This window comes from Ceratotherium simum, chromosome 22 (genome assembly GCF_057802395.1).
Source record: "Ceratotherium simum simum isolate JZ-2026a chromosome 22, ASM5780239v1, whole genome shotgun sequence".
Taxonomy (NCBI): Eukaryota; Metazoa; Chordata; class Mammalia; order Perissodactyla; family Rhinocerotidae; genus Ceratotherium; species Ceratotherium simum.
This window is the reverse complement of record NC_141921.1, coordinates 50,179,033-50,204,944: the sequence shown is the minus strand read 5'-3', so window position 1 is coordinate 50,204,944 and position 25,912 is coordinate 50,179,033. Positions and strand designations below refer to the sequence as shown.

The following is a 25,912-nucleotide window of genomic DNA, read 5'->3' as shown; positions in this document are numbered from 1 at the left end:
ATGAGCAATACAAAAGACTAACCAGAAACATAACAATCTTATGTGGTTATTTCTTGATAGGGAAATTACAGATTTTTTTTTCCTCTTTTTGTTTTTGTGAGGTAGATCGGCCCTGAGCTAACATCTGCCAATCCTCCTCTTTTTGCTGAGGAAGACTGGCCCTGGGCTAACATCCGTGCCCATCTTCCTCCACTTTATATGGGATGCCGCCACAGCATGGCTTGACAAGCGGTGTGTCGGTGCGCTGCCCGGCATCCGAACCAGCGAACCGCAGGCCGCCGCAGTGGAGCGCGTGCACTTAACCCAGCGGACCGGCCCCTTTCCTCTCATTGTTATATTCCTAATTTTCTAAAATAAACATATTAAACATTTTTATTATTAAAATGCAAAAGTTAAAGATAAAAATTGAGACAATAAAATGGATTTACTAAAAGGACATCTTTATAGAAACAACACTGGTGGCTTAGGGGGAACAGGAACATGGTCCTCAAAGAATGAGGACAAGACAGATAGAGAAACCAAGGCAGTGGAAACAGATCGCCTATCCGGGAAGTTTAATTTTAAAAAGAGAAAAATAAGAACAGTGGCTGAACAAGATACCAAGATTAACCAGAGGGTTAAGTTATATAAGACTTAGTCATGTCTCAAGGTAGAACAGAAGGAGCCCCTGAAGAAACTAAAGATAAAATCATTGGTAATATGTTTTCAGGTGGAAGAATCTTCCCTTTAATACTATATGAAGGAGGCAGAGGCAGACACAGAAGTCTTCTGAGACGAAAGAGGAAGGGAGAAGAGTTCATGCTAGAAGGCCCATGGTCTAACAATTAAGAGCACAGGCTCTGGAGGCAAACGACTCAAGTTCAAACGTGGGTTCCACTAATGTCTGGCTGTGACCTTGGCCAATTACCTAATCTCCCTGCCGGTTTAGCCATCTGTGAAATGGACTACTCACAGTACCTGCCTCAGAGTTGATGTGAGGATCACACAGTAATAACATAAAGTTCTTATTATGGTGCCTGGCATAGTAAGCACCCAACGAACAGGAGCTAAGAGCATCGGGATCATCAACAGAGCAAAATGCAAGTTCATCTACTGCCAAGGAAATGCCAGGTGGAGGACTGGAGGACCAAGGTTTGAAGGCATTTATTTCAACAGGAAATCTTAAAGTGCCTCTCCCAACATACTTTATTTATATAAAGTCTATGCCATGGGCTGGCCCCGTGGCTTGGCGGTTAGGTGCGTGCGCTCTGATGCTGGCGGCCCGGCTTCGGATCCCGGGCGCGCACTGACGCACTGCCTCTCTGGCCACGCTGAGGCCGTGTCACACATACAGCAACTAGAATAATGTGCAACTATGACATACAGCTATCTACTGGGGCTTTGGGGGGAAAATAAATAAATAAATAAAAATTAAAAAATAAAAAAATAAAAAAAAAATAAAGTCTATGCCAAGTGGAAATTAACATCAATTTCCCAGGACCTCTTATTTCAATTCCAAGCAAGGTCCTGCCTTGAGGCTTCCCCCTTTGCCCATATATCTGCCCGGTTCATCCTCTCACCTCCTCCTGCTCTCTGCTCAAATGTTTCAACCACCCTTTTTAAAATGAAATTCCAGCAATCTCCATGGCCCTGCCTTTTTTTTTTTTTTTTTTGGTGAGGAAGATTGCAGCTGAGCCAACATCTGCACTAATCTTCCTCTATTTTTTGTATGTGGGACACCACCACAGCATGGCCTGATGAGCGGTGTATAGGCCCGAGCCCAGGATCCAAACCCGAGAACACCATGCCACTGAAGCGGAGTGCTTGAACACAACCACTATGCCACTGGGCCGGCCCCTAGCCCTGCCTTCTTTTTCAGCACACCCTTGCCCACCATCTCCATCTATCAGACGACAGATGACGCTTCTCTCACCAGGGGAGGGCTGGTGTCTCTCATCACCGCCCTATCACCAGCTGCTCCCTGGCACTGCTCAGGCCTCGAATAAGCATTTTACTGACAATCCCCTTTCCCCTTTACAGGCTCCTTTCTCTCAGCACCTCACAATGCTCAAGCTATTCCATCCAAAATCAAGGCAGAACAGAGCCCTCCCTCAACCCCACATGCCTCTCCGCCCTGTTCTTTCAGAGCCTCCCCACACCCCACTGCCACTCACAGGGCCTGGGGAATCTTTTTTTTGTGTGTGAGGAAGATCAGCCCTTAGCTAACATCCGTGCTAATCCTCCTCTTTTTGCTGAGGAAGACCGGCTCTGAGCTAACATCTATTGCCAATCCTCCTCCTTTTTTTTCCCCAAAGCCCCAGTAGATAGTTGTATGTCATAGTTGCACATCCTTCTAGTTGCTGTATGTGGGACGTGGCCTCAGCATGGCCGGAGAAGCGGTGCATCGGTGCGGTCCTGGGATCCGAACCCGGGCTGCCAGTAGTGGAGCGCGCGCACTTAACCGCTAAGCCATGGGGCCAGCCCGGGCCTAGGGAATCTTGACCATTGAATCCTCAGTCTACTTCTCACTCAGCCAAATTTGCTACTCTGACCATTTCCTCCCCTCAGAAGACTCTTTCCATAGGCTCTGACACTATGTTTTGATATTCTTCCAACTTCTGATTGCTCCTTGAAGCTTCTCTTCCTCTGCCCATCCCTTAATGCCATCCCTCGGGATCTGTCTCAAGGACTCTTCTCAAGCTACACCAATAGTCTTCAACTTTAGAGAATCTCTGGGTTCTTCTCCCCAGGAAAAGGCACAATCCTACCCCTATAATACTGCAAGGGGGGGCGGGGGGACACATTAGGATAGGCTGTCTCCAGCTGAGGACCTCCCTGGTCCCTGCAGGCACCCTGGGACAAGGCCCCTGATGTGCTCTCCAAAGCAGCGCAGCTCAGCCAGCTTGGTCTCAGGCTCCCTTTACATTCTTACTTACTGAGGATCCAGGGGCTTTTGTTTACATGGGTTATACCTACGGATACTTACTACATTAGAAATTTAAATGGAGAAGTTTTAAAAATGTTTAATAAGCCTATTATGTTACCAGAAATAACATTTTTACAAAAAACTAGAAAAATAATTTGATGAGAAGAGCAGCAATATTTTACATTTTCGCACACCTCTTTAATGTCTGCCTCAATACGAAAGAGCTGAGGGGCCGGCCCCATGGCGTAGCAGTTAAGTGTGTGCGCTCCGCTGCTGGCGGCCTGGGTTCGGATCCCGGGTGTGCACCGAGGCACCACTTGTCAGGCCATGCTGTGGCGGCGTCCCGTATAAAGTAGAGGAAGATGGGCACCAATGTTAGCCCAGGGCCAGTCTTCCTCAGCAAAAAGAGGAGGATTGGCATGCATGTTAGCTCAGGGCTGATCTTCCTCACAAAAAAAAAAAAAGAAGAAGAAGAAGAAGAAGAAGAAAATACCTGCCAAATACCCCTGTCTAAACAGCCATCATTTCCTGTCAGCTCTCCTTTCAGCTCAAACAACCGCATGATCACTTGCCCAGGAGACAGCTACAGTACTCAGGCGCATTAGTGCTTTATGCCTCCCTCATTCCCATTTCGTCACAGACTAGTAAACATGGGTACTCAGGGTTGAAGTTTAATAAAATTAATTTTTGTCGCTTCATCAAGGACATTAGATTAAACTGGATTTTTTTTTTTTTTTTTTTTACCACAAGTTCATGGCAGTAAAGAACACCATGACTACAATTACTACTATAGCTGGTTTGGTACCACAGCCTCGATTTGTGCTAAAGAATCAGCAGCTTTACCCACTATTGCTTTTGTACCATCAATGCAAATGTCAATACAGTGAAAGTCAAACAACATCCTAATCTGATTATGAAAGTAGCTTTGACCTAATGGATCCCTGGAAGAGTCTCAGAGACCCCCAGCAGTCCAAGATCACACTCGAGACCTTGTGCTCTAAGTGACCGTTACTCCCAAGTCTTCAATCTCTGAATATTGATAACCCTGAAAGCCCTACCTCCATCCAGACCATTCCTCCAGAGCTCCTCATTCACAGGTACAGAAGTCAAGAATTCAACAAATACTGACTGTGCATCCTATTTCAGAGGCTGGCAATACTGTAGTGAACAAAAGTGCCTGTCTTAGGAGCTCAGAACTAGTGGGAAGATCAACACAAGGGATAGGAAGACAGGGCAAGGTAAGATGATGGAGATTAATGAGATCAGAGAATGCCCTCTGACAACAGGGTATCTGAACAAGGACCAGAATAAAGGGAGCGAACTGTCCAAACGAACCTCTAGGAGTAGAAAGTGGAGTAGAGGAGTAGAAAGACCTCTGATACAGAATGTGGGAACGCTTCCTAGAGTCCTCAAACCCAGTCCCCCAAACTAAACTCATTATCTCCCCCACCAAACCACGGCTTCTTATTTCAGTAAACGCAAAACAGCCACCCAGATGTCCAGGACAGAAACCTGTGGTCATTTATACCTTTCTTACCTTTCATTCAGTCATCAAGTCTTCTCAGTCACCAGCTTTACCACCCTAGTCCAGATTCCCTTCCTCTCTACACCAGCATCCCATCTGGAATCTCTGACCATAGTCCTCCTCCCTCCTCTTGGCATGCTCCAAGCTCAAGTACCAAGTGACGGTCCTGATCAGATCAATCACCTCCTTAAAACCCTTTGAAGGCTTCCTAGGGCCCTCAAGGTAAAAGTGCGAATTCTTTACCAAGGTTCTGACCTCTCAGCATCCATTTCTCACCACTCTCAAGCCCTTTGGAACTTCCGTCCCTGGATGGAAGCTACACGCTCTCATTCACTGGATACATAATTACCTATCATGCACATAATTACCTATCATGCATTAGACACTGTTCTGGGTGCTGGAGACAGGGCAGGTGAAGGAGGCAAAATGGCTGCTGCATGAAAAACACTCATGCCATCTCCTCAGCCTGGAACACTCTTTTCTTCCCCTCCACCCACCACCTGCCTGCCAGATAAGCTCCAACTGGAGGATTCTTCAGGTCCCAATATAAACTTTTTTCCTAAGAAGCCATCACTAACCTCTAGAATAGGTCAGCTGCCCCCTGTGACCCACTGCACTTGCATTTCTCCTTTGTACCTGCTCAGCAGTCTCCTGTTAAACTATGAACTCAGTAAGGCCCTGGGCCACTCCCATTCTATGAGAATTTATAGCTTCAGCACCTAGCAGAGAAGGTGCTGAGTAAGCATTTTTAAAACAAATTTCCAGTTACAGTACTTATATATACATATATATTACATATATATTTATGAAAATATATGAAAAATATTTGATCATTATTGTCACTAGTTGGTGAATCAAGGGACATCAAAAAAAGTTTTGTGAAATCAAAAAAAATTCAGCATCATAAGAGGGAGGTTGGGTGAGAGCTCTCAAAAATAAACAATAATTTTACCAGTTTTCAAAGTGAATTACGGAATCAAAATTATCCTATAAAGGTAAAGAAGCCTTTCGAGAAAAGAAAGAAATGTGAGAGAAGACTCAGGAGAAAGTGAGGTAATAAATAAGTGGCAAAGATTTGCAAAAACAGCTGATATATATGTTCCACACCCTGAATTAATATTCCTCTGGAACCATTAGGAAGAAACAAAAAAAAAATCTCTCAGTAAGTTATCTTCTCATAACATTATCAGCAGTAAAGAAACGTTCACAAAGCAAGGCCACTAGCAGTAGAAACAGCGGGCAGGCACTGTCCCAAGTGCCTTCACTACATGAACTGGCTTCATCCTCACAAGCCCCTCAGGAAGGAGGTCCCAGGAGGCCCGTTTTACAGATGAGGAAACAGACACAGACAAGTCCAACAAAAAATTCCAAACCAGTAAGTTCAGTTACAGAACTGAGTTCTAACTCGGACAGTCTCAATCCTTCAGAATTGCAAATCTCAGAATTTTCGAGTGAATTTCTCTCCCTCCCTAGAACTCAGGAACTATTTTAAAATTCCTATGACAATTTTTTGGAAACCTATTGTAGAGGCTTTAACATTCTCTTGTCTAATTAGAAAGTGGCCAGAATTTTCTTAAACTTTATTATCTACAACACTTGGACAGGCAGTTAAGAGAGTCTGCAATCCTCATCAGGAATATATTTCAAAATTGCCACAGGACTGAGTCAGAAGACACAAAGATTCACACAAAAACACAATTACCCACAAGTAAACCATATGTTAACCATGCCCTTAGTATTCCAGTCCCGACAGGTTAAAGAATAAATACAGTCTTTCCTCCCTTGGTAAAATGTATTACTAAGCTTGGAGCAGCTAATTATTAAACCATAACCTTTCATCAACGGCAATATAGGTTCAACTGAATAATCTCTTAAGTATTAGATAATCTTAGATAATCCTGACTTGGCCTTTTAAATCAGTAAATTTTTAGAAATGGCTTTTTCCCAGAATTTTAATTTACTAAGTCAAATAAGGGAATACTCACTTGAGTCTTTAGAAAAAAGAAAAAGAAAAAGAAAGCAAGATTGCTCTATCACTGGAGGCCAGCAGTAATTTCCATCGATTACTGTGGCACCTGACAGTTGGCACTGCCACAAGCACAAGAGGGCTAAAAGGGTTAAAAAGGTTTTGGCATTCCCCTAATCCACCAACCAATTCAAATGTTTATAGATTGCCTACATTTCTTAAATGAAAGTTCTGGAACAAAACTCATAGCTTTAAAAAGAAGTGGTACTCCATTCCTTTTCCCGAGCAGTCAATGTGATGTTGCATTACTCAATATATACCCAGTCCTCAAATATTTGGACTGTTTCTTTCTTCCAATAATGTTACACATTCAGTTTTGTAAATTTATTTCTCTGATCTCAGGTTCAATTTAAATTTGTTTTTATCCCCTCATTCTAGGTTCACTAAACCACTTAACTGATCTGTCTACTTCATCATTTCTCTAACCACTCCTATCAACAAATGCAAACCTGAAATCGGAATTTATACCAGGGTTAAAAAATTCTAACACTTTTTGTTCAATGCCTTACTAGACTTACGCTAAATAGGGGTTTCAAAATAATATGGTACGCCATATGGTCAAGTCCAGATAACAAAATTGAGACTATCCATTACCAATCCACTAATGCTAAAAGCCAAAGTCTGTAGACTAAGAATTTAATCCAATTTACAGACCAACATGAGCCAAATCTTTTGGACAGGGGAAAAAAAAAAAACAATAAAAAAACTATAATAAACGCCAATACTGCACGTCTAAAATAAAATCAGTGTTATTCAAGTATTAGCTAAAAGGCCAACTGATGGTAGATAAGTCTTATATCCTGAAGACCTTTCTCAAAGCTATTCGTAGAAATACAACTTTCCCCATCAAGCCAACTAATAATAGCCATAGAAATTTTTAGCAAAGTAAATGTAAAAGAACAAAGCTTTGAGAAATAAATTAACTCCTCATAAAATCAGTCTATTTCTCAAGTGGTCAAAATAAAGTCTACATAGGTTAATTCAAGCTTTGAAATCAAAGTTACTGGGCACAAAAAAAATCTGAAAAGGTTTTACCCTTTAAAAAAATACAATACATTATTCTGCAGCCTTTTGGCCATCTTTTCAATCTCTTTTGAGATTAAAATTAAATCTGAGGATTTACTTCAACTCCCCAAAAAACATAACTAACTAAAGATATCAAACAGAAAGAAATCTTTAGAAAGAAATCTTTATTAAGGTATCATTAAAGAGCATTCTGCTTAGTACTTTGATGAGATACACACAGCTCCAGTGAAAACTCAGAGATCATACATGTCTGGTGGGTGTGTTCACTTAAGAAAGTAGCAATTCAGAGTCAAAACGGCACAGTTGAACAATATCCTCTCTAGGCTTACTCTCGAACCAACCACTCCAGCCAAAGATGAAACGTAGCCCTAGCACTAGCCCCGGAGCAGGGGGAAAGGGGAGTGAGCCACAGGCACAATCATAAAACTTAACTTTGTTTTCCTCAATTCTCACCTTCTAAGAAAAGCTTGTAGCACTTACAATGCCTGAGAAAGCAAAAGCAGGTAACGCGGGAGTGAGTTTCAGGAATGACAGAGGCCTTGCAGTCCAGCCTCACTCGGCAGCAGGAAATCTCCCCCACAGGATCCTGACAAGATCGGCCTCTGGCCCTTCCAGTCGCACTCCATTTCTGGACAGCTCTAATTGTTGGAGAGTTGAATCAAGCCAAAAGCTACCACTCAGTTCTGCCGTGTGGAGGTTCTCAGACCTGCTTCCATGTTGATGGCACCAGCTCTGTCCCCAGCCACACACTCAGTATTATTAAGGAAGCAAAAAAGGAACTGCCTGTTCACTTTCTTTTTGCAATACATACCTTCCGGAAGAGTCCAGAATAGACCCTATCTATCTTAACAGAATGCAAACTAAAACTTTACTTTCAAATAAAGAATGCTTCCACCCCAAAAAAAGACTACAGCTTCAAATTACAAAACAAAGAACTCAGGTAGAAATCTTACGGCTAACGATGCTCCAAAGACCTTGTCCACTATCTAGAGTTAAAAGGAACTTCTCACAAACCTAACACCTTATTTGCTAAGCATGAAAAATAATCTACATATTTTTTAGTTAATAATCAATCTCATAAGCAACTGCTTAATCATCAAACGTTATTTGAGATCACTGTGTTACCAGATAGACAGCAAAATGAAAACACAAAAAACCCACTAATACTCTCCAAACCAAAACCATAGATTAAGATGTCTACATCGTTTACGCATGAACTCAGTAACGTACTCCTGAACGGTAAACGTCCACCAGCTTCCCTCCCCAAAATAAAAATTCATACATCAGTCTTCCCGCGGTAGACGAATCTGACAATCCTAACAAGCTTCCATAAAGAGGAATTTAGCAGCTAAAGCTCACACTGCTTCTGCAAGCTAACTATGCAATTTAAAGCACTTAAGAAATGTTCGAGCACCTTTTGAATCAAATATTAATTTGCAAGGGAAAGAGAGAAGGCTTTTCACAAGTCCGATGGCCGAGCCACCACCCTGGTGGCATTTCAGCACAACGCCTCCCCCGCCCCCACCCCGCTGCCACCGAAAAGCCCCAGGGGCCGAAGGAGGGCACCCAACCCGCGCTGCTCCCTCCTCTCTCCACCCTGGTCCTGACAAACAGCGCACATGGAGCCCCACACACAACCGGGGCGCAGGGGGAGGCCGGGCGCGCGCGGCTGACAATGGCAGCGGGGCGGACGCGCCATCTTGTCGCGGGGCCTGGCCTCGGAGCCATTCATTCGGGCGCAGGAACCCCGGCCCGGCCCTGCTCGTGCCCTCGGGGGCCCCCAGGCCACCCCCAGCCCACCCGCCCGCACGCTCCGCACCGGGCGAGGGAGAAAACAGCGAGAACGGGCTCGCCACGGGGCTGCCTGCCACTTCTCGGTAAAAACGAAAATAGCCGAGAATCGCTACAGGTTTGGTGCTCCCGGCACAGCCCTTTGTTTCTGCCCCAAATCCCCCCGAATTTCCGCGGGCAGGCGGGCGGCCGCTGGCCGGGCCCCAGCTTCCTCATTTCATTGTCCCCTCTCCATCGCGTCGTTACCAAACCGAACTTCAAAGTCGCCAGAAAAGCTGCATTTAAAACGCGGCGTCCTTCCCGAGCGGAGGACGAGCGCCCCCGCCCCCCGCGGAGCCCGCGCCCTTTGTTCTCGCCGCCCCGGCCCGAGAGCCCGGCCCGAGACCCCGGCCCCGGCCCGCCCGGCCGGCCTCCCGATGACCGCCCCCGGACCTGGACCCCGCACGCCGGGCCCCGGCCGGAAACCTGGACCCAGAGCCCAGAGCGGACCCCGGCCCGAGGCCTGGACCCCGGACCGGCCCGCCCGCCGCCGCCCTCAGGGGCCGCCTACCCCGCCCCGCCGACCCCCCCGACCCCGCCCGGGCGGGGCAGGAAGACGCGGCGGGCAGCGGTGGGGGCGGGGCGGCCCGGGCGGGAACCCGGGGCGGCGGGAGGCGCCGGGGTCGCGGCCGGGGCCGGGCCAGGCCGGGGCCGCCGCGCTCACCTCGGCGCCTCGTCCCCTGACGCCTGCGCCCGCCGCTTCAGCCGCCGCTCCGCGAGGTGCTCGCGCTCGGGCCGCTCCGCGGGCGCTGCGAGCAGATGCGCCGGCGAGGCTCGGTCCGGTCCCGCGGCGGCCGCTCCACTCCCGCGCCCGCGCCCGCTCCCGCCGCCGCCGCCTCCGTCCGCCCCTCAGACGCCTCCAGCCATCGGGATGGGCGCGGCGGCCCCTGCCCGCAGCTTCGGGAAACCCCACGGCCGCGTCACCGCGCACGCCGCGCGCGCGCACGGCCCGGCGCTGGCATGCGCGTGCCCGCGCTCCTCCCCCTAACCCCGGCGCCGGGCCCGCGCACGTGCGCGAGCCGCTTAAAGGGGCCGTGCCGCGCCCTCGGGGACCCGCTCCGGGAGCCCCGAGGCTAAGGCCTGCGCCTCTCCCATGCCCGACTGCGCGCCTGAGGGGCCGACCCGCTCGGTTCCCAGCCAGGCGGACGTAGGTGGAGGCTGCAGGGCGGGAGCCAGATCCTTCCTCACCCCACACCCACGCCCGGCACTAGGCACCCCTAACCCTCACCCTGCACACGCGCCTGGTACATACACCCCGCACCCGGCATCCCGCACCCAGCACAAGCGCTCCGCATCGTATACAGCACCCGGTACCCGTACAGGAGCCCTGCACCCCGCACTGCACTCTGCACCCCGCATTGGACACCCCATACGATGCACTAGTGCCCTGCACCCCGCACAAGCGCTCCACACCGTATACTGCACCCCGTACTCGCACAGGCACCCTGCACCCTGCACACACACGCATGCCCGGTACCCGCACCGCACACACGCACCCTGCGCAGGCCCAGCCCAGGCCAACCCTCAGGCCCGCAGGTGCAACGGAGTTGATCAATTCCTTCATGTAAGGCGGTGGCCCAGCGGGTTCCACGCTGGACGAGGTCGTGGGGTAGACGCCCCACTGCCGCGTGGACAAGGCCAGTCCCTGGAGTTACTGGTGAGGCTTGAGTGAGCTCAGGCCGGTGCAGGCAAGTGTGGCCTCGGGTGGTCAAGCCCAGGGCCCCCTGTCAGGAATGGCCACCTGGGCAGGGAGGTGTGACCACAGGAAAGTGTCAGGAGGGAGAGATGGTCGACCCCTGCAAATGCCACTGAGAAATCAGCTGGACAGCTGAGGATTGAAGACCCCCCAAATGGGGAAGGGGAAGGGGATGGAGATGGGTCAGATGTCACCAGTCTGTAGTTTCTGTGTCCTCAGAAAGCTCCAGAATGTCAATAGAACAGCCCCTGGCCCACCACCCCCATCTTTCAGCTGACTTCTGCCTCCCCACTTCCAACAGCTTCTAACCCCACTGACTTCTTCGCTGAAAGCCTCCAGTCCCCAACCCTAGTCACCCTCCCAACCCCCTCAGCCTCCTGCCCCTTCCTCCCTGTGCTGCCCTTTCTAGATCAAATTCAGGGCCCCTTCTCCCCCAGCCTACAGGGCTTGGCTAAAGGAGGCTGGAGAACACACCCAAGAATGCAGCTGTCCCCTTAAACCAGGGCCACAACCTCAAGGGGCCCTATCACCCCTCCTGCCTTCCCCAGCCTGTTTCCCAGCTGCAGCTGATGTTTCTCTTCTGTGTGTGTGTGTGTCTGTGTGTGTATCTGTGTGTGTCTAGGGCAGCCCTTCACTCCAGCATTGGGCCCATACCTTCCCACCCACTTGAGGGCTGTGCTCCCTGTCCCCACCCTTAACTCCGCTCTTTCCTACCAGCCCACAAACATGTCCCCATCATCCTTGGAGCCCTTTCTCAATTCCTGGCACAGGACACTCCAGGCTCATCTTAGACCCTCCCAGTCCCATACCTGAACTCAGCCATTTCTCCAAGGAGCCCTGGTTCCTTTTAGTTGGGAATGGTATTTAGAAGCCAGGATCCAAGCTCTGAATGTGCTCACTGCTGCTAGGGTGTCATTGCTTCCAGCGGACAGAGCTAGAGAACATATGTATGTATAGGCATACATGAATATGTACACACACACAAACTACCACCTCATGTAACCAATCTCCATCACCTCCAACCAGTCTCCACCCTGCCCTCCTCATTCGGCATGGTCTCTCACCTCTACTGGGCCACCGGAGTCCTCACCCCTGCAGGGATGTCAACCTTGCTCAGCTGAGCAAAGACTGAATGTCAACCATATCATTTCTCTGTTCAAAACCATCAACAGTTCCAACCTCCAGGTCCCTCTGCCCTCCTCTCTGTCCTGCACTCCGGCTTCTCTCTGCTCTGCTACACACATAGCCCACCACGTGCCATGCTCTGGCCTTTTGCCCTTGTGGCTCCATCTGCCGGGGAGGGTCTCCTCCATAACCTCCAGTCACCACAGTGAGTCTCCCTTGGCCCCCCTCGACCACCACCGTCCTCCCCAGTGCCTCTCAGCTTCACTTTTCTTCAGAGCTCTCACTCCTGGACTGCACATGGTTCATTCACGGGCTGTTTTGCTGACTTCCTAGCCTGCTGCTCCACCAGTGTGGGGCCCACAGTGGATCCTCAGGGAACGTTTACGGGGCGGGTGAAAGGGGTGTGAGCCACGCTCTGTGTTCCAAGTGAGGGGGCACAACTCAGCATGAGGACCACAGGCTGGGGGAGCAGGCAGGGTTGGAAGAGAATGGTTACTGTGTCCAGGACGAGGGCCGGCAGCCCGGGGAGTGGAGGTGGGTGGTTCTGCAGCACTGCCCATTGCTGGCGAGGAGGAGGTGGGTGATGCACAGTCAGAAGTATGGGTGTCCTGAGCGTTGGCAGGTGGGTCCCAGAAATGATGGACCCAAGGCCCCAGACTCAGGGTCAGAGACATTCCTCCCAATCCAGTGGGTCTGATGCCAACCTTCAATGCCTAACTAAGTCCAGGACTTAGAAAAGTAGAAATGAGGAGGGAAGGAAGGGGAGGAGGGAGAGGATGTGAAAGGTGGGGGAAGGGAGGCAGAGCCACAGCAGAGCAGAAGGAAGTGGGCAGGGAGGTGAGTGGTCTCTGCGGAGACCTCTGTGCTGCTGTGGAGATGGCAGGAGGCCTGGGGGACCCTCAGAACCCCCACCCTGCCATCCTAGTTCCCAGCAAACCCACCCAAGGGCCATGAGGGGCACCAGGCTGCAGGCCTGACTGGGCAGCAGGTGTGCCGGCACGGCTGGCCCAGGGCTCCCCAGTCCCACAGGCCACAATTGGCCTGGCAGGGCACATCCCCACTTATACCAGGGCCACAGGGCAAGTGCCTGCCACAGCTGTCCAAGGTTTTGGGGTGCAGCCCTGGCACCCTGGCTAATCTGTAGGTCTGCAGGGTGCGTCAGGGCCTTCCCTGGAACTTGCCCTGTGGCCAGGCCTCAAACCCTCCTTTATGTGTTTATGGACCGGGTATGAGGGGCAAAGTTGAGGGGAAGGCAGGAGGGAAGGAGAAGGGGACATGGGGACTTATTCCCAATCCCCTGCACAGCCTGGGGCCTCATCCCCCTCCAATGCACACAGGCCACAGAGTCAGTCCCAGGGGTCCCTTCCCCACCCCTAGGCCAGGGGACATGTGCCTTGGGCCTTGATCGGCTCTCAGGAACCTACAGGAGCTTCCAGCTTCCAGCAAGGGCCCTTTGGACCTCAAGGGTCTGAATGCTGCTCTGGGGACCCTGCCCTCCCTGCCCCACCACCACCCACTCCACCCAGGCGTCCTGCAGTTTTTGGCTCCCACTGCTGCCCAGGCCCAATCTCAGTGGGACACAAATCAGGGCCCCGTGGTGGACCCACTGCCCGCTACCCCAAACTGTGGAGAGCTCACACCCAGCCAGCCAGGAACCCAGGCTTCTCTTGATTTCCTAGCAATACTCCCTCCGTCTCTAGGTAAGTGGCTTAGAGATCAGCCTGTGGTCCTGAGTCCAGAGCTGCACACGAACAGCAGTAGCCAGCCCAGGGCCAGGCCAGCCAAGCAGCTGCAGGGTTGAGCAGGGCCCCAGGGTGAAGGCGGCTGCCCCCGTGCCTGGCTCAGCGCCTGGCCATCATTAAAACCTGGGGAGCGAGATGCATAATTCAGATGCCCCTGCCACATCTGCTCTTTAGCAGGAAATGGTCTTCCGGGAAAGTAGGTCTTTTTAAATCTGAATTATTCAAACTGTGCACGTGACCAGGACCTGCTGCCAGGGACCTACTCCAAGCCTGGCTTTGAAGGGTCTCCAGGCGGCAGGGGGCAGCTCCCAAAGAGTCTGTCTGTGTCCTGCGGAGCACTGTCTGTTTCTCCACCACGTGGCCATCCAGTCTTTGCTTCCAGTAAGTGAGACAGGAGCCAGACCCTGTCTCCACGCCCCAGAGGACGGAGGACAAGGACAAGGCAGGGATGGAAGGGTGCAGTATGTAGGTAATCCGGAAGAAGCGCTAATTAGTTCCTGCAGGCTTCCAGAGGCAGGGTTTGGTGACAAAACGGGGTCAAGATAGTGAGGATGGTAAGGAGGCCCCTCCTCGTTCCTTCTCTCTGCAGACACTTACCGAGTGCCCACTGGATGCCAGGAAGGCCCAGGTCTCTAACTGCACATCTGTCTGACCAGCAAGCCTCCTGGGAGCCGGCCTGGGGGTGGGTGGCCTCAGAGCCCAGGGTAGGGTTGAGGCCCCACGTGGGCGTGGCCAGCAAGTCACAAGCAACACAGCTCAGGAGGCTGATGTGGCTGCAGAGCAAGCCTTACCAGCCTTGGGGAGGGTGTGGCCGTTGCCTCCGGGCTGCCAGCAACCTTGGAAGATCCCGGGACCCCTCCTCTCTTTCTCCCAAGACATGGCTCGTCCCTTATCCCCAAGTCCCCCACCGTGCCTCTTGTGAGCTGACGTCCAAACCCATGGCCCTCCTGGCCACCCACCTTTGGTCAGGAACCAGACATCCCTCATGGGGGCACCAAAACTTGGGGGGCAGTGGGGTATCAGGAAGTGCCACGTGAGGAGTGGAGGAGGGGCAAACACGGAGGTGGGCAGCTGCACTTCAGGGGGCATGTCCCCACCCCGGCCCTAAGATTGGAGTAGACACCCCAGGGAAGGCCCAGGTGGCCTCCTTGCCACTCCAGGAGGGAGCTGTCCCAAGCGGGTTGAGACCGTGGGGGCAGGGCTTAGCTTTGACCATCAGCTCCAGCAAACACCGTGTTGTCTTCTGAGATGCACAAGAAAGCCCACCCTCCTCTGCGGGCTCTGGTCTCACTGCAGAGTCTGGGGCTGCGTTTGTGGAGGTGGAAAGCCTGGCTCCATCCACTGGCTCTGGGTGCCACAGAGAAACCTAAACCACGGGCTTTTCAACATCATCATTCATAGAATGAGACATCTTTGGTTGAAAATACAAACCTCTGTAATGGAGAAAGACGCAACCATGAGTGGGGAGAGTGGCATTCCCCACACATTTCTGCAGAAGCATGTGCACCCACAGGCATGTACATAACACACACATGTGAGTTGGATCAGTCAGGACTCGGGGCAGCAAGTGGCAGAAGCTTAAACCAGCTTATGTGAAAAGAGGCAATTGACTGGCTCAGGGAATGAGCCCACGAGGAGATGCGTGGGCTTCAGGCATAACTGGATCCAGGCATTCAGTGAGGCTGTCAGTTTGGCTCTGCTTCCCCAAGTGGTGCCTCTTTTTCTCTCCCTCTGCCTGGTGGGGAAATGGCTGATGGGCCCGCCTTCCCATCACCCCCAGCTTAGCAGCTACAGTGCTCCAAAGACTCTGAGAATTCTGTATGTTGACCCCAGGAAGGCTCTGAAAAGCCCCATTCAGATTTCGTGTCGCCCTGGGAACAGGGAATGGAGAGGACACAGTCAGTGGCTCTGTTGGGACAGCACGCAGGCCCAGAGCAAAGGCAAGTGTTTTCACTAGGAGGAGAAAGGCTGCTGGACAGAGGAAAAGCACAGGTATCCCCACATGCCTCTTGGCTAAAAGCAGGATTTGGGCAACAGCTGAGCTCCTTAGAAGTGAAGCCTCTGTTGGTTATTGGGTTCAAAGTCCACACAGGCCCAGGTTCCCTGCTCCTCCTGGCTGAGGCCAGGCAGCCCCAGCCTCTGGGCTGCTCTGTCGTGAAACCGGATGCTGAGGCAGAGCCTGGAGGGATGGGACTGGGCAGGCTCTGGCCTCCCCACTCTGCTCTGCCTCCACCCCCCCAGCAGCAACTTCCTTGGCCTCCCAGGACAAGGGCATTGAGGGTACCCCAGGGGCAGTGAGCGCTCCCACCCACTCCAGCCCTCAGCCCCATTTCCTGTCCGGGCCTGGGCGGTCCCTTAGCAGGGAGGCCACAATTGTTCTCCACAAGCACTTCCCCCAGCTGCCTGCAGAAGGCCAGGCAGTCACCCGCCAGCCTTGGAGTGCAGCTGCGGCCGCGCCCAAGGCACATCCTGGGCCAGGGCTGGAACGCTGAGACAGAGAGGGGAGAGACAGAAAGTGTGATGCGGAGACTCAGAGACCCGCAGAGAGACCGAGGGTCAGAGAGGGGCACATACGACCCTGACACCCGACCCCAACACCCACGCACAGACGGGAGATGGGAGCCCAGGCAGGCAGCAGAGAGATGAGTGGACAGGGAAGCCTCAGTGCCCAGAGTGGGAGGGGTCTGGGAGAGGGAGCCCACTAGGCGGGGGCCTGGAGGCCAGGAGCAGGGCTGGCTCAGGGACCTGAGCCCCCTGTGGCGACCCCACTCTCCTCCCCAGCCTGGCCAAGCCTCCTGTCCTCAGGTGCCACCTACAGGACTTGATGTGCTCAGGGAGGGATCCCTGGGACCAGGAAACAGGGACACAGCCCCAGTATCACGTATATGCCAGGTGGGCCACATTGTCTTGGTGGGCCACAGGCCCTGCAGGGTGACTGATGCTTCCACCCCCACCCCAGTCCCAGCCCAGGCTTGACACCCCCCGGAGTGCGGGCATCCTGCACACTGTGCACCCCCTTAGTTCCCAAAGCAAACATGAGCAGGGACTGATGGGGTGGTGGCTGCAGGGATCACAGTAACCTGTCCAGGGGAATGGGAGGGGGCTGCTCTCAGGGCCACTGGACCTGCCCTGGTCTCAGCTCCCCCTGCCTCCCCCTGCCAGGGCCCTGCCTGGGGGAGGGCCACCCCAGCCATTGTGGGGATTCATCTCCCTGCAGATGGCGCCCCGGGACTCAGCTGCGTCAGCATCTGCCAGGTAAACAGCCTGCACCTGGGGCACCAGCAGGCAGGAGGAGAGTGGGAGGTCCAGCCCCTTGGGGTGCCTACTAAGGAGCCACAAAGCCTTCCCGAGCCCACTGCCCTGTTAGCCCGGCCAGGTAAGGGGCAGCCCAAAGATGGACTCAGAGCCTGAACCATGAGCCCTGGAACGGCCTTGCCACCCCCAGGAAGCTGGCCTGAGGTCATCTGATGCGAAGATGCCCCACGGGGCAATTTCCAGTGACAGGCAGCAGTTGGGCAGCTTTCCTGGAAGCAGGGAAGCAAGACTCAGCCAGGACAGCGGCACGGAGGGGAAGGCGTGGTTCTCCTACCGAGGTTCTGCCTCACCAGCTACCTTTTTGTTTTTAATCGTGTTAAATTACACATGACATAAAAGTTACTGTTAAACTCTTTTGCAGTGTACAGTTCAGTGGCATTTAGTACATTCACATTATTGTGCCACTGTCACCTGTATCTAGTTCCAGAACACTGTCATCACCTCAAAAGGAAACCCCGTCCCCACTGAGCAGTCACTCCCCATTCACTCCCCCACCCATTCTCCGGCAACCACCAGTCTGCTTTCTGTCTCCATGGATTTGCCTGTCCCAGGTACCTCATATAAGAGGAATCATACAACATGTGGCCTTTTGCGTCTGGCTTCCCTCACTGAGCATCACGTTCTCCCAGTTCATCCATGTTGTAGCTATGTCAGTGCTTCACTCCTTTTTATGTCTGAATAATCCGTTGCACGGATCCACCACACTTTGTTTACCCCTTCGTCCGTCGATGGATCTTTGGGCTGTTTCCATCCTCGGGCTCTTGTGATTAGAGCTGCTATAAATATCAGTGTACATGTTTTTGTTTGAACATCCGTTTACAGGTGGAATTGTGGGGTCGTATGGTAACTCTGTGTTTAACCTGAGGCACCGCCAAACTGTTTTCCACAGCAGCTGAACTAATTTACATTCCCACCAGCAGAGCACGAGGGTCCCAATCGCTCCACATCCCCGCTCACACTTCCACCGTCTGCCTTTTTGATCACAGCCGTCCTAGTGGGTGTGAAGTGTGTCTCACTGTGGTTCGATTTGCATTTCCCTAGCGATTTGTGATGTGGAGCATCTTTTCATGTGCTTATTGGGGCTGTTGTTGAGTTGTAAGAGCTCTTTGTATATTCTGGACCCTGGACCCTTATGAGATGTGTGATTTGCAAATATTTTCTCCTATTCTGTCAGTCGGTCTTCACTCTGTTAATAGTGTCCTTTGACGCACAAAAGTTCGTAATTTTGATGACGTTCAATTTATCTCTTTTTCCTTTTTTGTTTCTTTGTTGCCTGTGTTTTTGGTTTTGTATCTAAGGAGCCGTTGCCAAATCTAAATTTATGAAGATTTACTCCTATGTTTTCTTCTAAGAGTTTTATAGTTTAACTCTTAAATTTAGGTCTTGGATCCCTTTTGATTTAATTTTTGCATGTAGTGTGAGGCAGGGGTTCAAGTTCATTCTGTTGCATGCAGATGTCCAGTTTTCCTACCACCCTCGGCTGAAAGGACTGTCCTTTCACCATAGAATTGTCTGGTCATCCTTGTCGAAAATCAGTTGGCCATAAATGTGAGGCTTTCTTTCTGGGCTCTTGATTCTATTCCATTGGTCTATACATCTGTCTTTATGCCAGTACCACGCTGTTTTGATCACTGTAGCTTTTTTTTTTTTTTTTTTTTTTTTTTGGGAGGAGATCAGCCCTATGCTAACATCTGCCAATCCTCCTCTTTTTTTTTTTTTTTTTTTGCTGAGGAAGACTGGCCCTGGGCTAACATCCGTGCCCATCCAGCCTTCCTTTATATGGGAGGCTGCCACAGCATGGCTTGCCAAGCAGTGCATTGGTGTGCACCTGGGATACGAACCGGTGAACCCCGGGCCGCTGCAGCGGAGCGCGTGCACTTAACCACTTGTGCCACCGGGCCGGCTCCCTGATCACTGTAGCTTTGTAGTAAGTTTCAAATTGGGAAGTGTGCGTCTTCCAACTCTCTTCTTCTTTTTCAAGATTGTTTTGGCTATTTGGGGTCCCTTGCAATTTCATAAGAATTTTTTTTTTTAATAATTTTATTTATTTATTTATTTTCCCCCAAAGCCCCAGTAGATAGTTGTATGTCATAGTTGCACATCCTTCTAGTCGCTGTATGTGGGACACGGCCTCAGCATGGCTGGAGAAGCAGTGCGTCGGTGTGCGCCCGGGATCCGAACCTGGGCCGCCAGTAGCGGAGCACGCGCACTTAACCGCCAAGCCACAGGGCCGGCTACTTCTTAAGAAAAGATGAATGCTGAGAGGAGGAGACCAAGGAGGGTGTCTTAGTCCTTCTGCTGGTCAGTGGTGGTCCGTGGTAGTCAGCTTACTTAGGACCTGTGGCAGTGAGGAGGGCATCCTGCTGGGCTGTGATGGAACCACTGGGAAGTCTGAGCAGGGGCGTGACCCACTCTGGCTGCTGCGGAGTCGGGTGAGCCGTGCGGAGGGCAGCACAATGGGCTGGGCAGGCAGGACAGGGCCACAGATTCTGGAGTGACAGGGCCTGTGGTGGTTCAGGGATGAGGGTACGGAGGAGGTAGGGGCAACACCAGGGTGTCCGAGCAGCTGGGTGGCTCACTGGGAAGATGGGGAGGGGCAGCCGGGGTGGGCAGTTGAGGTGGGGCAGGGGGAGAATGTGCTGTGTCTTGGACCTTTCTAGCCCAAGATGCTTATAGATATCGGGCAGAGGAGCAGGTGTACAGTGGGCGTGGAGAGCCACAGGCCAGTGAGGGGCCACGGGGGACCATGTGCAGCCAAGGACGTCCTGGGGCTCCAGTCCCCTCAAGGGGAGAGGGGTGAGGGGTGAGCAGGAGAACCCCAGACCCAGAGAGACAGGGGGACTTTGTAGACAAAAGGGTCGTGTGGCCAGGGCAGCAGGGACTAGTGTGGGATGGGGTCCCAGGTAGGGACCCAGGGAGCTGTAGGATCCCAGAGCTGTCCTGAGGGGTGGGGGGACATGTGAACCAACACAGCCAGGAGGCAGGACAGGGCTGGGGTGAAGGGGGGAGCCAGCTTCATGGAGGCCTTGAATCTGGGCCTGGTGGCACCTCAGAAGAAGGGGAGGGAGGGCCCGTGCTGTCACCTGGCCTCCACTCCAGCGCTTCTTCCCCACGAACCCCCAGCACAGCATCCGCCCCAACCCCACACCATGGCCTCTTCCACTTCTCGGCAGCACGTTCTTTTTTTTTTTTTTTTAAAGATTTTATTTATTTATTTATTTTTCCCCCCAAAGCCCCAGTAGGTAGTTGTATGTCATAGTTGCACATCCATAGTTGCTGTCTGTGGGATGCGGCCTCAGCATGGCCGGAGAAGCGGTGTGTCAGTGCGCACCCGGGATCTGAACCCGGGCCGCCAGCAGCGGAGCGCGCGCACTTAACAGCCAAGCCAGGGGGCCGACCCCTCGGCAGCACATTCTTATTGACTGGTTCTTGTGGTTTTGGCTGCCTGTGGAACAGCGACCCCTCCTCACCGGGGCAGAACCTGGAGCAGGTGCTGAATAAAGGTGGCCCAGGGGAGCTGTGGGCTACACAGGTGTGTGGGGGGTCTCGCTCCCTGGAGAGCCCCCTGCACCCGATCCTGCTGGGCCCCCTACTCCTGTTCAGCACCTGGGGACACTGTTCAATCTGGACGGGGAGGATCCAGCCCCTCGCCCTGGGTCAGTCTCCTTCTTTTTCTCCTCCCCACCTCGCTGCCCCCTTCTGTCTGCTGAGCCATCCTCCCCGGGGCCAGCTGCCCCCTTGCCCCATGCATGAGTCCAGCCCTTCAGGCCAATGGAACTGCCCCAGGACCCCTGACGAGGACCCAGGGGCAGCCCCAGCACCCAGAGCCCCCCAGCTGCCTTCTGAAGTGGAGGTGGGCACCCGGGTAGCTGTGGGCGTGCCTGTGGTTGGGTGTTGGCTGGGCCAGCGAGGACAGCAAGGGGGGATCACTGGGTCCCTGCACTCCCCTGCCCCCACCTGCCCTTGGCCTCCAGTCTCTGCTCCAAGTCAGGCAAGCACCTGACACTCAGGCTGGGCACCACTGCACATGTCCGGGGGCAGGCAGGAGGATGGGGGGACAGCAATGCCCTTCTGCAAGGCCATCTAGGCCCCAGCACCCCCCTGCAGCACCCCTAGTCCCCTGGCCTCCAGGGTCTTAGTCCTGCAGTCCTCAGCGGCAGCCGGACTTGGATCCTGAAGGTGTGGCTCGCCCCATCTCTCAAGAGTGCCACCAGGGCCTGGGGCTGTTTGTCAAGAATCCTATCCCTGAAGCCCAGCCTATCTGCCACCTGGGAGGTGATGCAAGGTATGCCCGGAAGGGGCAATGAGAGACGAGGAGGGCCCTGGGGGCCAGAGGGCCTGGAGCAGGGTGAAATCCCAGGGTGGTGGTCCTGGAAGCCCCGGGGTGGAAAAAGAAGTAGTGCACTGGGACCTCAAGCAGCAGGGGTGCTGGGCAGACCCAGAAGCATCCGCAGGCCCTCGGGGCTGCCCCTCCTGGAGCAGCTGGGCATGCAGGCGCTGGATGTTTTGGAAACCAGCAGGCATGGCTGGGCACGTGGGGCAGCTGCACAGAGGCAGGGGCCCTGGAGCTCTCACTGTGACGTCTGTCAGGGACCGCTGGGCCCTGCTGCATTCCCCTGGGCATTTGCCCAGGGCTCATGCCCAGGCCTGCCCTGGGGTCCCCTGGGGGTGGCTCAGCCTGACAGATCAGACTTCTAAGGAGCTGTCTGTTCTGTCCTGTTGCCCCCCCAGACCCTGGTGGCCACGGGAGTCAGGCCTTGGGTGGGCACTGAGGTGCCCACACCTCTGAGAGAGACCATGGGGAGGAACACCCCACAGAGGGTGCAGGGGTGAGGGGCTGTGGGTCAACCCCAACTGGGGGCTCCCTGGGGCCCGTTGAGGCCAGGGCCATGCGTGCCCCACCCCTGCTGCCCAGTCCTGCCCTCCACGGGCCGTGGGTGCTGCCCCCAAAGCCAGGCTCTGCAGAGAGGCAGGGCAGGCAGTCCCCATTGGCAAGGGGCTTCACGTCCTTGAGACTCAGTTTCCCCTCCATGCAGGACACACCTCCAGGCTCCTGCCCCCTTCCAGCTGCTGGGCCCACTGGAACCTAGAACGTCTTTGGACCAAATGACCTTGCTGTTGTCACATTCAAACAAGACTGAAGAAGACAAGGAAGGAAGAGCCCCCAGAATATGAAGGCCCTGGAGCCTTGTGGAGGAGCAGGGGCCACAGGGCACAGGGCTGCCAGGGGTCAGCTGTGAGCCCCGCTGGGCCTGGACGGAACAGGGCCACACTGAGTCACACAGCAACCGGGCAGGGCAGCAGGCCAGGCCCCTGAGCACAGCTGGGCAGCGTCTCAGGACAAGGACAGGGACCCCTGGGGCAGGCCCCTCATGGTCCAGTGCCTGCCCCCTCCCATGGGGTGAACCGGCTCCACCCGGAACAAAGGGCTGTCTGAGGCCAGGGGTGCTTCTCTGGGGGCCTGGATATTTGGGATCAGGGATCAGCCCAAGGCGAGCGGTAGCTCCACTTTTCCGCAGTTCGCACCTTGCCCCACCACTCACCACCTGCGTTGGGCTGAGCTGTCGTCTGCCTTACAGGGGAATGAAAGGGATATTTATGCCTATTTTTGTCCTAGCAATTGTGGGAACCCAGAAGTGAGCCTTCCAGGGCAGGATTTTGAAACGAAGGACGGAGAGCAGCCGGGACACACGGCCTGAGACGCTGACTCCCACGGAGCTCCAACCCGCGGAAGGGCCGACCCCAAACGCGCAGACCCAGAAGGCTGCCAGCCCAGCGGCCCGCCCCACCCCTCCTCTCCCGGCTCCGCGCGGCCCGCGAGCGCCGCCTGGTGCAGAGGCGCGGAGTGGCCCCCGGGCGGGGGCGGGGCCGAGCGACGGGCAGGGGGCGGGACGGGGCCGAGTGACGGGCCGGGGGCGGGGCGGGGCCGGGTGACCGACAGGGGCGGGGCGGGGCCGAGTGACGGGCCGGGGGCGGGGCGGGGCCGGGTGACCGACAGGGGCGGGGCGGGGCCGAGTGACGGGCAGGGGGCGGGGCGGGGCCGGGTGACCGACAGGAACGGGGTGGGGCCGAGTGACGGACAGGGGCAGGCAGGGGCGGGCGAAGCCCCTCCTGGTCATCGCCCTCCCCCGTGGGGTGGGGTTCTGACGCTCCCCCGGAAGGTCCCGGATGGCTACGGTCACGTGTTCCAAGACGAGCCTGTGTCTTCACTAAAACCGTAGGTAGTGTCCAGGGCTGGTAACCCGCAGCCCTCCCGGCCCACTCCTTTCGAGAAACAACCCCTTTCAACTCTGGTCTTGAGTTAACGGTTAATCGAAACATCGGTAGTCAGAAAAGCTGATCAGTTTGATGCTGATCTTTAAGGTCGAGATTTCTTTGTGGATCAATGATCGATTTTTATGCCAATCCAGAGGTGCTTGAAGAGAATGTTCTGAGACTGCGACCCCAGACCCAGCAAGCGCGTGGAGCTCGCAGTGCCTGTGACACCCCCTCAAAGAAGAGCTGCAGGTCCCTGGAGGTCGCTGCCTCGGGGTTCTCCGCATTCGGCTTCCGACCTTTCCGTAGCCTCACGTTTGCAGGTTGTGTCTCGTGAGCAGAAAGCATCTGGAGTTTGTTTTTATCCGGTCTGACAATCTGCCTTTAAAGTGGAGATCGTTTTAAATGGCATTATTTTGATTATTGATATATTTGGATTTTTTTAAATAAACATTTTTAGGATAGGTTTAGGCTTACGGAAAAATTGCTGACAGCATAGAGTTTGCACACACTTCACACTCATTCCCTCTATTAAGAACATGTTACACTAGCACCGTACATTCGTCACATTTAACCGACCATGTTGATAGTGTTATTGACTAGAGTCCCTGCTTCGTTTAGATTTCCTTAGTTTTTACCGAGTGTCCTCTTTCTGTCCCAGGATCCCGCAGTAAACTTAGTTGTCACGTCCCCTTGGGCTCCTCCTTGGTTTTGATGACCTGAGAGTTTTGAGGAGCGCTGGTCAGGACATCTTGTAGAACGTCCCTGTATTGGGATTTGTCTGGTGTTTTCTCTTGCTTAGACTGGGGTCGTGGGTTTCGGGAGGAGACCACGGAGGTGCAGGGCCCTTCTTCTCACACCGCATCACTGTGATTCATCTCGGTGACGTGAGCTTGGTCACCTGCCCTCTCTCCCTCTTCATACCTGACTCTTTGGAAGGAAGGCACTGAACAGGCCCACAATTAAAGAGTGTGTGGGGGGTGTGCTCCCCCTTCTTGAGGGTAAAATATGTACATAAATTATTTGGAATTCTTCTGTGTGGGAGATTTGAATTTTTTCCCCCATTTATTTATTTATTCAGTCATTTATATCCATACAGACTCATGGATAGTTCTTCATTTTTCTTGTGGTGTTAAAATTTACCTAACATGGGGCCGGCCCGGTGGCGCAAGCGGTTAAGTGCGCGCGCTCCGCTGCGGCGGCCCGGGGTTCGCTGGTTCGGATCCCGGGCGCGCACCGATGCACTGCTGGCAAGCCATGCTGTGGCGGCGTCCCATATAAAGTGGAGGAAGATGGGCACGGATGTTAGCCCAGGGCCGTCTTCCTCAGCAAAAAAAAGAGGAGGATTGGCGGATGTTAGCACAGGGCTGATCTCCTCACAAAATAAATAAATAAATAAATAAATAAAATAAATAAAAATAAAAATTAAAAAAAAAAAAATTTACCTAACATAAAATTTACCATCGTAACCATTTTAAGTGCATAGTTGCAGTGGCATTATGTCCATTCACTTCGTTGTGAAACCACCACCACCATCCATCTCCAGAACTTTTTCATCCTCCCAAATAGAAACTCTGTCCCCATTAAACACTAACTCCCCATTCCTCCCTCCCTCCCTTCCCAGGCCCTGGCACCCACCATTCTACTTTCTGTCTCTATGGATTTGACTGCTCTGGTACCTTATGTAAGTGGACTCACACAGTATTCGTCTTTTTGTAACTGGCTTATTTCACTGAGCATAATGTCCTCAAGGTTCATCCATATTGTAGCAGCTGTCAGAATTTACTTCCTTTTTAAGGCTGGATAATAATAGTTCAATTGTGTATTGTATTGGAATTCTCCAGAGAAACAGACTCAATAATATATATATATATAAAAAATAGAGAGAGATGAGGAAATTTATTATAGGAATTGACTCATGTGGTTACAGAGGCCAGGAAGTCTCATGATCTGTCTTCTGCGAGCTGGAGACCTAGGAAGCCTGGTGGTGTAACTGGGTCTGAGTCTGAAGGCCTGAGAACCAGGAGCGCTGATGTCTGAGGGTGGGAGAGGATGGAGGTGCAGAGAGCAAATCCACCCCTCCTCTGCTTTTTGTTCTATTTGGGCCCTCACCAGATTGGATAATGCCTTCCTGCATTGGTGAGGGTGATCTTTGCTGAGGAAGATTCACCCTGAGCTAACGTCTGTTGCCAATCTTCCTCTTTTTTTTCTTTTTTTGCTTGAGGGAGATTAGCCCTGAGTTAATACCTGTGCCAGTCTTCCTCTATTCTGTATGTGGGTCGCTGCCACAGCATGGCTGGTGAGTGGTATAGGTCTGCGCCTGGCATCTGACCCTGTGAACCCGGGCTGCCGAAGCTGAGCGCGCTGAACTCAACCACCAGGCCACGGAGTCGGCCCCAGGGGGAGTGCTCTTCTTTACTCAGTCTACTGATTCAAATGCTATTCTCTTCCAGAGACACCCTCACAG

General features: G+C 53.2%; 1 protein-coding gene across 2 annotated transcripts in view; it reads right to left on the bottom strand.

Moving 5' to 3' along the window:
- Positions 1 to 10,137, bottom strand: part of GNB1 (G protein subunit beta 1) — an 81,768-nt gene extending 71,631 nt beyond the window's left edge. Inside the window, exon 1 of one of the 2 annotated variants that reach the window (XM_087446994.1) lies at positions 9,977 to 10,137. The gene's annotated coding sequence lies outside the window, so the exon portion shown is untranslated. The remainder of the gene's footprint in view (positions 1 to 9,976) is intronic. The other variant, XM_087446992.1, reaches the window with a different exon arrangement.
- Between the last annotated feature and the right edge of the window lie 15,775 nt (positions 10,138 to 25,912).